This window comes from Limulus polyphemus, unplaced genomic scaffold, assembly GCF_000517525.1.
Source record: "Limulus polyphemus unplaced genomic scaffold, Limulus_polyphemus-2.1.2 Scaffold209, whole genome shotgun sequence".
Taxonomy (NCBI): domain Eukaryota; kingdom Metazoa; phylum Arthropoda; class Merostomata; order Xiphosura; family Limulidae; genus Limulus; species Limulus polyphemus.
The window spans coordinates 124,757-138,756 of NW_013665819.1; positions in this window are offsets into that span (position 1 = coordinate 124,757).

Consider the following 14,000-nt stretch of genomic DNA (forward strand, 5'->3'; position numbering starts at 1 on the left):
ATTGCTTGTTTAGGATTTGTATTGCATAGCCAGCATACAGCGTACAATTAGTATACTTGTTTGTATAAAGCACCCAGTGTAGAAATAGTGAACAGCGTAGTTTTACAGGCTAGTTAAAAACATTAAATCATTTCAACAGCTATACATTATTGACTCTTGGAAAATCCAAAGATCTAAATACGCTTCATCCTTCTTAGCCAATAGAAAAGTGTTGCAGAAAATGAATGCATCTTTTGGTAGAAAACGGGTTCCATGGTAACAAATGCATTTTTGAGTTTGAGAATATTTTAGTACTTTATAAAGCAATTTATAATTTCTTATTATGGCCACAAATTATTTATATATTTTAATTTTTATAAATGAGTGTACAGAAGAATATATTTTCTATTATTTATTAATTTATCAAAATATTTTCATTTATTGAATCAATTATGACTGTCGTTTTAGAAGTCTTACTTAATTTTCGTTGGATTAATGTATTTTTCTGCCACCAGAAGACAAAAAACTAAGTTCAGAATTAAAAGGAGGAAAGATCCTCTAAATCATTCATGGAGTTATTTTTAAGATAAAGGTTTAAGATGTGAGAATCTTTTGAGTATTCATATGCAAGAACAGGACTAAATAGAAGACATTTCTTATAATAATTGACTCTTTTGGCTCAACGTGTGTTATTATTCGTATTATAATGAAGGGTTTAGCCCGATTTACGTAAGGAGATGTGTTTAGTAACTTTATATTTGTATTAGTTTTTATTCATTATATTTCATCTTTACGAAAGTGATCAGATTGAATGTATAGCAATAAATAATATGTTTAACTTTGTTACTAGTCACCTTATATTTGAATCTGAGTGAGTTTTGCAGATTTAAATAATATTGAAACCCATTATAAATGCACCCAGAAAAAAACTAGAAAATAAGTTTAGATTATTGTGAATTCCTAGAATTGAACGAAACGCCTGTTCTATTTTTTGGCAGTTTGCCAGATTTATGAATATGGAGGGTGTGTGTGGGGGGGGGAGCGGGGTGCGTGTTTTTTTTCTTTTTAAATAGTCTTCCTTATATTCACTTGTGTACTTGTTGGCGCCTCTCAATGTTTTTTTTATGTGCTTATTCGAAAATAAAATAAAACAAAAGTGTGATAAAACTCAATTGAAAATCGAAAGTAAAATGTAAATCAAAGTACCACACCCTTGGTGGATTGTATCATCTTTGTACGTTTGGAATATACAATAACAAATTATAATATTTGATGGTTAGCAATGATTTGTGGAAAGTCTGATTTTATAGGAGATGCAAAGTCTGATGACTGACTCCTTATAACCATAAAAGTTTAAAGTACTTTTATCAATAAAAGTTTAAAATATGTTAGCATCAATACCTTGTACATGCACTTTGTAGAATGTTTTTACTGCCCAATTAATGTATCAGAATTGAAGCTTGTATAATGAATCTAGTCCTATGCAGCTATGACTTGTGTATTCTTAGAAACCAAATTGAAGCAATAAACTAGTTTATTTTCTGGATACATGGTTTGTTTGTATTAATTCTTAATTCTTAAATTTTATTAGCTATATTTTACAACCACATTAACACTGAGAGGCGTTGTTTGGTTTATTTAAAACAATTTGTAGTCAATTAACCAGAAAACTACATGCTTGTTTTCCTCATATTTGCCAATCCGAATAAGAATTACAGAAAATTTACAACCGAGATTCGGTTTAATATAATTACAGGCTTCAAGCCGGATAGATTAAAATAGGGAAAATTTAAAAGCCAACAAATGAATAATAATTACATTTCAAGAAACTGTTACATTAAAGGATATTGTATCTATTATTACTTAAAGGAACATGAATAACAATGAAATGCAACTAGAGCAAAATAAAATGTGAAAATACAAAGGAATTTTTAGAATTTCCTTTAAGAGAAAAATATATTTATGAGGCTCTTGTTTCGCATAAACATTTATCATTTGGTTGAAATTTTAGCCCTATAATTACTCTCTCTTTGAGAAATTTCTTTGTATTAACGAACTTTAACTAGTTTAAGACAAAGTATTCCTAAATAGTAGCGGAAAGTACTTCTTTCTACAAATGAACAGCTCAGATGATAAAATACATGGATTTTTCAACATTTTAGAATATTATAAAGTACAAATAGGACTTGTATTTCATCTAAAGCAATAAAAGTAGAGGAAGACAGTCTTAAAAGCAAGATTCTTGTAATCATTGGAAAATTGTTATATAACTGTGGTTTTTATTACAAGAATCTCGCTTTTAAGACTGTCTTTCTCTACTTTTATCGCCTTAGGTGAAATACAAATCCTATTTGTACTTTATAATATAAACATACAAATTAATATAACAGAAGATTTTACGTTATAGTTTGATAAAAGGCTGAAATTACTAAGAACTCTGTGATGTATTTTTAAAGTGCGATTCTTAGATCTCTGTTATATTCTTTAATTCGATATATATATATATTCTGTTCATGATGTGTGTGTATATATAAATATGTATAGTATGTGCTTTGTGTGGATATACATATATTGTGTTTTCTAAGTGGATATACAGATGGTATCTTGATTTTGTGCGTATAGAATTATTGTGTTCGCTATGTCGATATATATATATATATATATGTATATTCTCCTCATTATGTTGATATATACATTTTTGTCACTTGTGTGGAGATACACAGTCTGCTTTTTATGTGCATGTGTACATTATTTTTTTTTCGGGGGCTAAGAATATTCTGATCTATATTTGGTTATATACATTATGTCTTTATGTGGATATATTCTCCAGTTTAGGTCAATACATACATTGTCTTTCTTAAGAGATTATATGTATATTTTTATATTTATATGGATATGTATTCTGTTCTTTAGTTGGCTACTATGTACATTGTGAAATACTCTCGTTTTTATGAGGATACATGTTTTCTGTTCTTTATGTGTATATGTACATTATGATCTTCTTGTGTATAGACACATTCAATATATGTATATGAATTCCACTCTTTGTGTGAATATAAATATTCTATTGTTATTGTTAATACATTTATTAAGTTCTTTATATTCTATGATTTAGCTCTTCTTATGTATATATATATATATATTCTGTTCTTGGTTTGGAAGTATGATTTTATGAAGTATGACAGTTATGCGGACATATACATTTTGTTAGTCATATGGGTATGTCTACACTGTGTAGTATATATTCTCTTCTTTACGTGCATCTATATTCTGTTTTTAATGTCAGTATATAAATATATATATATTTCTTATTTCTATGGGAGTATATATATATATATTTAGTTCTTAACAGAATATATCCATTCCGTTCGTTTTTTTATATAAATTTATATATTGTTTTTCTTATATAGATAGATACATTCTTTTTTATCCGTGAATGTATACTTCTTTTTAATTGGCTATGTTCATTATCATTTAAATGTGGATACGCATATTCTGTTATTTATGAGGCTATATGAATTGTGTTCTTTATGTGGAAATATGCATTCTCTTTATACATATACATATATATGTTATTCTTTACGCAGTTGTATACAGTTTTGGGCAAAAACTTTACGTATTTTGTAACAAATAGATCATCATTATTAAAATGAAATACAAATGCACTTAGTGCTGTCAAACTAAGAAACTTATGTGATATTAGACATCTACATATGTAACTTATATGATGAAACAGGTTCTATGGACATCATGAATCTTTTATTAGAACAGCAAACAATTTTATCAGACACCTGTAGAAAGATGCGTAATTCAGCATTTCATCTATCACAACAAAACCTTACCAAAACATATATAATTACAAAATATTACATCAAATTATTGTAAATAGCGTCTATAACGTTATCTCAGTTCATATTAAATATTCAGTACTTGGTTGGTCCTTCTCGTACGCTAATAACCTTCGCAAGGCAACGTGGCATGCTGTCAATGAGGATATTGATGTAATCCACTGTGATTTCATCCAACTTGTTACTAGAAAGCGCTGCAACTCAGTTACAGTAGCTGGTGGAGGGTTGTGGTTATAAACTGTCCGGCTCAGTTCTGCCCAACAGTTCTCAATGGGATTACAATCTGGAGACTTTGCTCGCCATGGCAATCTTGTAACAACCTCCTGGTGGAGATAATCCTGTACAATGCATGCACTATGGGCAGTAGCATTGTCATCCTGGAACACAAAGTTATTGACCAACTTTGCCCTAGCATATGAAAATATTATCTTCATGTGATGCTTGTAGGAGGCGCCATTGACGTTTCCCTGACGGATATGAAGAGCAGTTTTTCCACCATGATGAAATGCTGCCCAAACATGCACTACACCACTTCCTATGTGTTTCTTGTGGGAAACACAGTCTTCCATGATATTTTTTCGAGGCAAACGACGAACACGAATTATACCAACAGCTTTAACAAGCTGGAAACACGACTCATCTGAAAAGATGACATGTTGCTAGCGTTCTAAGTTAGAACGCTTTCTTGCCCAAGTAACACGGTGACGGCGGTGAATTCTGCTTAATATCGGTTTGCATATAGTCCTTCTTGCAAAATAACCTTGTTTGGTCAGTCTCCTAGTCACTGTTCTTATGGATACCCTGGAATGAATGTGTTCATGTTATTCCTGTCGTAAGGTGTTGCAATACTTCTTTCGACCTTGATGTGTTAACCTGATCAAAACACGGTCATCTCGAGCAGTTGTTTTTCAGCGTCTACATTAGATTTTCCTGGTACAATGTTTCCTGTAGTCCGATGACGTTTAAGGATTCTGGTATCAATACGCTTGGCAATACAGTACTGTTCTGGTAATGTCCGTTTGCTTCATATCATTTCTGGACAGTCGAACAATTTGACGCTCTATAACTCATGGCACGTGACGAGGTGTGACTTTACATCAAGTACAGTGAAATTGTCTGAACAAAGCATTGATTTGTTTCGAAAAAGTTTATACTAAAAGCACACCCTTTTATACAAAACAGGTGTGTATGTGTGTGTGTGTGTTGACGAACAAATGCTCAGAACAACTTATACAGACCAGAATAACAACTCGTACATGTTTATCCGATCATACTCTACCTTCTCTGTTACTACTTGGTCATTTACTCAATAACTACTCCATGCATGTACACAATAACATCAATATAAAACAGTATGCAAAACTTTTGGCCAAGACTGTACACTCTGTTTTTAATGTCTATGAATTCTATTTCTTTTTGTAGACACATACGTTTTATGCTTTATGTGGATATATACACCCTGTTTTTGTGTGGATATATATATTTTTACTCTTTATATGTAGATGTACATATTCTGTTCTGAATGTGAGTAGATATGTTCACTTCTTTATATGGATACATATATTCTGTTCTTAAGGTTTGTATATATATATATACTTTTCTTCATGTGGAAATACATATTATCTTCTTTATATCCTTCGAATCAAATTGTGTATTCAAATGTTTTATTCTTTATGTGGGTGTATATATGTATATCGTGTTGTTCTGTGGACATATATATTCCTTGATTTATATGGATATTATAATTCTTTATTTATGTGAATATATACATTCTGCTCTTGAAGTGAATTAATATATTCACTTTCTTTATATTAGTTTATATATATATTCTGTTCTTCATGTGGATATATATACATTCTATTCTTGATGTAGGTATATGTATATATATATATATTCTGTTTTTCATCTGCATACATGTATATGTAGATATATACATTGTGTTCTTTGTATGCTTACTTTCCTTCTGTTGTTTATGTGGATACGTTTTCATCATGCTCTTTATATGGATATACATGTATGTGGATGTAGGTGTTGCTCTTGTATGGATGGAAATGTACTTTATTAGTAAGTATAAACATTATCTTCTTTCTGAAAATATATATCGTATTATTATTATTGATCGTGTACATACAGACCATCAGTCCCAGAAGGGTGTCATTGGGAAACATGGAATTGGCAAAAGTAACTGCAGGGTTCTCCTGCTATTGGTGAAATACACCTAACACCAACTCGCCATTGCCCACACACCAGTAGAGCAACAGAATAAGTTCAAAACTACCTGGAAGCATGTTCGTTCTAAGCACTGGCACCTACTTGGCTATATAATTGTTCGTCATAAAGGCTTCAACGATATGAGGACCACCAGAGCTATGAGCAGAGCTGAGTGTTGGACTGATAATCGTCTTGTCTGAGCAAAACTCAATCATCGGATAGGTCATCTAGCAGACCTCAAGGTTAAAACAACCAACCAAGAAATTGAGAACAACCAGAATTAGTGAATAAGTCATTGCTGGTTCAGTGCATGAAATTGATGACCACCTTTACTCCATCAATTTATCATCCGGAAACGTAGAGCTCGACTGGAAAAATTTAAAACTACTGTTTACAATGTAACCCTCAAGATTTTAGGACAAATGACTAGGAAACAATAAAACTGGTTTGATAATAGTAATAATAAAATCAATTGCTTTTAAGCAAGAAGCACACTGCTTATTTAGCCTCGACAAAAGATCCACCATCTGCTTCTAAGAAAGCTGTATTCCAAAACACACATAAAAGAGCACAAACTAAGCAAAAAATATATATGATAAATGGTGAAGCGGTAAGTCAAATGAGATTTAATTATATCCTGGGCAAAATTATGTGAAAAGCTTCTATAATGCCTTGCAAACATTTTATGGTCTACAATCTAGCATCTCAGCACCTGTTTATAATGCGGATGGCAATACATTTATAACAGATAAATTACAAATTTTATACAAGTGGGTAGATCAATTTAGCAACTTTCTAAGTTGTAAATCTAGCATCGACGATGAGGCTCTATCTGTTACAACTTCATTTAAAAGTAAGCCTTGCAGAAGAACTACAATATCTGAGACCATCAAGTTGATCAAACTTCTCTCCAATGGGAAGCACGAGGCTCTAATGAGATCCATGCTAAGATATACGAGTATGAAGGGCAACATCTAGCTGAAACATTCTCAACTAATGTGGTTTAAAGAAAGTGTTCCGCAATACTAAAATATATCTCTATTCTACATTTGTTTAAGCACAAACGAAAACCATCAGTGTGTGATAACCACAGAGGCATTTCGCTACTGGTTACAGCTGGGACGGTCTTGGCTCGGATCATATTATAGAGTGATAGCTAAATAATTTTTGTCTAAGAGCCAGTGTGGAGTTAGTCCTTGCAGAGGCACCACTGATTTGCTATTTGCCATCAGTCAGCTACAGGAAAAGTGAAAAGAACAACACATGAATCTTTATTTCATATTTATAGATATCACCAAGGCTTTTGACACTATTAGCAAAGAAGGTTTGTATGGAAACTTCTTCTAAAGTTGAATCAAATGGTACCCCAGAGTCATCACAGTATGATGGCAAGAGCAACTGAAGATGGGGGTGTGTTCAGAACTTTTCAGATGAAAAATGATGCATGACAGGGCTGTGTGTTAGCGCCTACCGTGTTCATCACACTGTTTGTTGCTGTGCCGCTGTACACTTATACAATACAAAAGTGACGGCAAAACTCTTCAACATGTGACTAATCCAAGTTAAATCAAAAGTCTGAAGAACTGTTGCAAGACTTTCTGTTTGCTGATGATTGTACTCTTGCAGCCCACACAAAGAAAGATATACAGATTATAACTGATCATGCAACTCACATGCAGGTAGAACTAAAGATTATAACTAATCAGGTAGCCCACACACAGGAGGATCTACATACTATAATTGATCAGACAACTCACACAAGAAAGATCTAAATATTATAACTGATCAGGCAGCCCACACACAGGAAGATTTAAAGATTATAACTGATCAGGCAGCCCACACAAGGAAGATGTAAATATTATAACTGATCAGGCAGCCCACACACAGGAAGATTTAAAGATTATAACTGATTAGCCAGCCCACACAAGAAAGATCTAAAGGCTATAAATGATCATGCAGCCCACCCAAGGAGGATCTACATATTATAACTGATCAGGCAGCCCACACACAGGAAGATTTAAAGATTAGAACTGATCAGGCAGCCCACACAAGGAATATCTACATATTATAACTGATCAGGCAGCCCCCACACAGGAAACTCTAAAGATTATAACTGATCGTTTCTCCAATGCTTGTAAGCAAATTTTCCTAACAATGAGCTTGAAAAAGACCGAAGTCCTGTATCAACCAGCTCCCGCAAGCTTCACACTACCCCAGTCATCAAAATCGATGGTCACGTGCTGATAACAGTAGAAAAATTCACCCTAAGTTACCCTAGATGAGAAAGTAAGCCCCAGAATAGCTAAGGCTAGTTCTATTCTTGGTAGGTTACGCCAGAAAGTTAGGGTTAAAAGAATGATTAGAAAGTATATATTGCTTTAGTTTTAATATCTTTACTATATGCTAGTGAAACCTGGATGACTTATACCCGCCATACTAAAAACTTAAAAGCTTTCACTAAGTTGTCTTAGAAAAAGTATACAAATTCACTGGCAAGGTAAGATCCCTGACGTAGAAATACTGTCAAGAGTTAAACTTCCAGTCATTGAAGCAATAGTCATGAAGGAACAACTGAGATGGGATAGTCATGTTGTGTGAATGTCTAACAGCAGACTTGCCAAAAACACTGTTTCTCTCTGAGCTAGTCCAAGGATAGCATACATAAAGAGGCCAGACTAAAGGCTATAAAGACTATCTTAAGACCATTCCTAAGAAATGTAGCATACCTGCTGTAACTTGGGAGCACAAGGCACAGGATAATTCATGGTGGTGGCTATTATATTAATTAATGTACATATCTACTGCTCATATAAATCAAGGAAAACTGAAGGGGCTAAAGACAAAAAAAGACCTTGTAGAAACTCTGTAGTAACCAACCATCAACATCATATTTTGCCCTATATGTGGATGTACAGATGGCTGAGTTAGTCATATTAAAGCGATCTTGAGGTCTCACCACGTCGTTACATTCCATGGCGTTGCATCCAGCTATTTGACCAGCATTAATACCTGTTTTATTCTTCAATTACTTGAGGTATTCTTGGCCGAATTGGAGGTATGAGTGGAAACCTTATCTTGGTGAACTTATACCCTACCCTGTTGGCCTCGTTTCCAGGCGGAGATCCTTCCTTATTATGACGCGTATTGTTGCCTGTGGATGGCTTTTACCATTGATCTATGAGTTCGAGGATTCTCGCTTGTTACATGAAGTCACATTTTGCTTACCATGGCTGGGATGCAACTTCTTTCCGGTCTCTTTGTGGACGCTACTGATTCCCAAGTTGATCTACAATACTTTTGTTTTCCAATGCCCTTAAGTACAAGGAATATTGAATTAGTGATAAAATCACAATCAACGGAACGAACTATTAGAAGACTTCAAATTAGAGAAACTAGTTTCGATACATTTGTGTCTTCTTTAGTCTCACTTTGTCTCCTGGATAGAAAACGCGAAACTGAAGAAGACACACGAATGTGTCGAATCTCGAATCTAGTTTGTTTCATTGACTGTAGTTTTCCACTATCACTAACGGTTTAACTGTTATACATGATACTGTGTAATTGTATTATTAAAAAGGATATATCCTACCCAAAAGCGATCGGTTTTCAGTAGCAGTACACTACCTACACAACGTCAAATCATGTCGTAATGTAGTTATGATACATATCGTTCCACGTATATTGTACTCTGTATGTATGTATATTATATATACTGATGTGTATTCCAGTCTTGTGAATGTATATTATTGTGTATTGTACTACTTATGTGGGCGTGTATAGTACTCTTTTTGTTTTATTTACCTTTATCAAGACTACTTTGTAAATTATTTTTTTACATTTCAGTATACTTCTAGGGGTACCGGCCATGTATGTACTCTTTTAATGAGAGTGCTTCCTACAATTTGTAAATATAATATTTCATCAATGCAGAATAAATGTGATTAATATTTCATCATAAAACATTTACATTTCATTGTCCTTGCAGGTAAGAAAAAGAAACGTAATAAACTAAATAATTTCAACTTAAAGTGAATATCAAGACGTTCTAGAAACGGATATATCATACCGCATTTCAGAAGATTTTTGTGTTTCAACTACAAGAAACAAATCCATCCAAAAATGATTTGAAGTAACTAAATAAGTTATTTTTATGTTTATATTTACAATATAGAACTGAAACTTGTAATGTGAAAGATGGCTAATAATCAGCAACAATAGCGATGAAAGTGCTATGTGATGGATATGTATTATACAAGTTTATTTTTGTGTCAAATTGCGTGATTTAGTTTATCATGCGTTCAATAATATAATCATTTATTTCGTATCCAAGCCTTTTATATGTTTTACTTTATAGCAATTGGAGTGGAATTTTTAGCAATTATAAAAATACAAAAAAAAAAGTTATAGGTCACTAATTTGCAGGACGATTTTCTGTTACGTCATTTGGCAATCACGCCCTCATGTATCAACCGGCCTATCAAAGTGTAAATGACTCTACATGAGATCGATTGAAAGAACAACACTTGATCTCATTATGCATTTTTACGAATAATAATGACCAGTATTAAGACCTTCAAAGATTAGTTTGTGAATAAATCAGCTTTCATTGTTCCTGTGTGAGCAGGTGATTCAACAAAATCTTTAAGATTAGCTTGTATTTATTCTTTATTTTTCCCCTCTCAATAAAGGGACCTTATAGTAATTTCAGAACAAAGTAAGTGTTCACAGCACATTAATAACATATAATAAATCATCTGAAACTCGAACTTCGTACCCCCCCATTCTTTACTTTCTTTTCTCAACAAAAACGAAGGTATATTTAGATTGGACTGTACTAAGCTACGTAAATACTGAATACGCTTGACTGGTTTGAGAAGTCTAATGGATTTATTCAGTGCTTCCAGCAATTTCCCCCCATTGCTTGCCGTGAAGAAATAGAAAGATCCTTTACATCGTGTAAAAAAAAAGAAGAATGTTTACGTTTTCCTCATACACACTTATTATAATTTTTAAAACACATTTCTAACGTTTTTTAGATGATAGAGCGAATGTTCAGAACGAGAGAGTTCTCGTTAAATCCTTGAAAAGACAATATTTTAGAAAATAGTTCTGCTTTGTAAAAAAGCATTATAACACTAGTTTCTGTTGTTAGTTCATTCTTTCGAGACGATCATATTGAATCAGTTAAACAAAACTAATTTCCAGATAATGATCTCACCATACAAGTATAATTCATTCTTGTATATAAAGCTTCTTTTTTCTTATAACTCAAATTTTATTTATATAGGCACTATTTCGTTTTGAATGAATAACAAATGAAACCATTTCAAGTCTTGTATTTATTAACTTTGCTTACATTTGCTCTGAATGCGGATAAAAAAAAAAATCAAAAGCAAATGTAATTGGAATATTCATGTTGTCCACTCGCCAAAAAAAGTGATTCGATCCATTTGCGAATTCAGCGAACCACGAAACGAAGCAAATCAACAGTACAAAAACTTATTTCCATACTGAACAACACAAAAATTAAAAAATTCAAAAACCATAATTTCAATAACTTTTAAATAGCATTCAATTTATCGGTTGTGCTCAAGCTTGGTAAAGTTACTGATTATTTTGCTACAGTATTTAATCCACCATTCTTTTAGATCCTGCTTTGATTTCTTTCATCGGTATTAATGTAAAGATTTTCATTTTCCGTAAGAAATTACTTGCAGGACTAACGTAAAAAAGATTCTTTAGATTTCATGAAACGTCTCAAGTCTGAAGTTTTACTTTTGTGAAAGTCTCGCGTCCTACAGAAACCCCATTATGTATAAGCGTAAAAAGATATAGTGCATTATATTCAAATTGAACGAGTAATCAATGAGTGTATATTTTACAATTGCACATTTAATACATATCAAAACTCTTACTCAGTTCTTTACTCCTCAAGCCGGATCAAACTAAACACATATAGAACTGAAACTTGTAACATTAAAGGTAGCTACTAATTTGCAGCAACAACTTATTCAGTTTTTATACCCAAAACTATGCCAAACTAAACATCATATATAACTGAAACTTGCAACATTAAAGGTAGCTACTAATTTGCAGCAACAACTTATTCAGTTTTATACTCAAAACTATGCCAAACTAAACATCATATATAACTGAAACTTGTAACATTAAAGGTAACTACTAATTTGCAGCAACAACTTATTCAGTTTTTATACTCAAAACTATGTCAAACTAAACATCATATATAACTGAAACTTGTAACATTAAAGGTAGCTACTAATCTGCAAAACATGAAAAACGTGTGTCTATTTGCAAGACTAACAATGAGACTGAAAAGGATTATTTAGGTTTTACAAAACGTCTCAGAGTTTGATTCTGAATCTGTCAGTGATTTAGGTGGAAATAATATGTCTACTGAAAAACAAATACGCAAAAATTAAAGCACGATTTCTTAAATTATGTGAAATTAGTTTGTCAGCGAAAAGTTTGAATAACAATCATTGCACGATAGTCTGAACTTTAAACTGAAGAAAGGAAATAGAAATCGTATTAAAATGCTTTGCTTTTAATTCTCTTAAAAATACATTCGCAAAGAAAAATAAACTCGTTAAGTTGTTTTGACCGATACAGTTAAGAGTTTGCTTACTCATACAGACTTCCGCAAGGTTTGAGATTAACTCACTAATACATCACATATTTAAAAAAGAACCAGCTGGAAAACTTTGAATGCATCGGATCTGAACACAAAAAAGATTGATGGGAACCATAAAGAGAAAGAAAAAAGAATAAAAGGGAGGACATATAAGAATAATTAAAAGAATATTAAGGAAATCAGCAAAATGATACATATGTATCATGCCTATTTTGGTGCGAACCACGTGTCAAAAAGTTATATTTGACATCTAGCACATGCGCACTTCACCAGCATAGTGTTGTAGGCGATGGTTGGATGATATTTTATTTCTACTTTTAGGAATTTGGTTGGAAAATTCTAATTTTTTTTATACAATTTTTAACAGTACAAATATTTGGCCTAGACACATTAGGTTTTTATTACGTTGTTTATGTTGGTATTATGTGATCAGTATGGTGGGAGGGTGTTGGACTGGAATGCCAACATCAGGATGTAAGTTTTTACTTACATACCCTGCGGTCTGGTTGTGGTAATTTGTAGTGGTTCTTTATTTATTTTTAACCGTATTATATGTTATTAAGAGGAATTACTTTCGAACAAGTGGCCACAGAAGACGAATGCTACGTTTATGTGTAGGACGTTGTGGGTTTAAGTTCCTATATTTCTGCTTCTTATGTTTATATATTTTGTTTTACAGTCACATGTAAAACTTGTGAGAGCAGGTTAAATTTCGTAGACACTGTATTCCTACTATTACATGGGAACTACCACCGTAGATACCCCTTAGTAGGGTACATTTTACCATCCAAAATCAATTTTTGTAACTTAGTTTTAATTTTTTATCGTTTATGATTGAGGTCTTTTGCATCTGGCTTTGTTGTCTGAAAAAATGATCAAATAACATTACTATTCTTTATTGCACTTTAAGAGATGGTCAAACATGCTGTTTCTTAGCGCTCTGTTTTCTTTGAATGTTAAGACTTAACATCACTGGTTTGCAGTTTTTATAAATACATTTGAAGGATTGTTATAAGGTGTTGATGCTTTTTTTTTCTTCTTTCATTGTGAACATTTTCACAGTCCTGTTATAGTGGACACAATGTACTGTTTGTTTGTTTGTAGCTAAGCGTAAAGCTACAAAATGGGCTATCTGTGACTTACCGCCGTGTCACTGGGGGGCACATAAGCGTAAAGCTACAAAATGGGTTATCTGTGACTTACCACTGTGTCACTGGGGGGGGGCACAAAATACTGAAGTAAATTATTCTATTTCTTTTAAGTACTGAAGCCTGATAGGTATGTTATAGACATATATATATATATATATA